The sequence below is a fragment of the Tupaia chinensis genome, unplaced genomic scaffold (genome assembly GCF_000334495.1).
Source record: "Tupaia chinensis unplaced genomic scaffold, TupChi_1.0 Scaffold000023_1, whole genome shotgun sequence".
NCBI lineage: Eukaryota > Metazoa > Chordata > Mammalia > Scandentia > Tupaiidae > Tupaia > Tupaia belangeri.
Window position 1 is genome coordinate 4,564,033 of NW_006159453.1, and position 620 is coordinate 4,564,652.

A 620-nucleotide genomic window follows, 5' to 3' on the forward strand; every position below is an offset into this window, starting at 1 on the left:
GTGTTGCCAGTGTTACTTTAATTGGACTGCCTTCATAATTCATTGCCTCTGCTTCAACAATGTGCAATTCATCCTTTGCACCAGCCCCTAAACTAACCGTTCTTAAAGATAACTGGTGTTCATTTTCATCATTATCCATTTTAAAGTGATAATCTTTGTCGGCCTTTAGTTCACAACCGAAAAGATAGTTCTGGGGCCTCAGGAGGCTCAGGTCCATGTCCATCGAATCTTCCATGGGGTGGTGGCACACACTTGGGTGGACGAGAAGGCGGACGGAGGTAAACGACTACGGCTACCGAAAACAGCCGCACAGGACTGAATCACTCCAGCTCCTCTTGGGATTTTGGGCACGCACGCACACGCGCCCAGCATGAGTTTAAGCCACCAGGTCCAGGACTCGAACCGCAGTCGACTACTTGGGAGTCCAATGACATAGCCACTACACTAACTGCTGGTCCCATACGTTCTGTGTCTTTAACATGTTGTATGAATGTATTACTCATTCAAACATAAATAAATAAAATTACTAAAGTTAAAATGGAATAATAATACATGGAAACTGTCCATGATGAAACAAAAGTGTTTAATACTGTAAAAATAGAGTAAGTCAACTCAGCAGG

General features: G+C 43.5%; 1 pseudogene; it reads right to left on the reverse strand.

Moving 5' to 3' along the window:
* Nucleotides 1-284, reverse strand: part of LOC106734607 (nucleophosmin pseudogene) — a 1,004-nt pseudogene extending 720 nt beyond the window's left edge.
* Nucleotides 285-620: the final 336 nt, after the last annotated feature.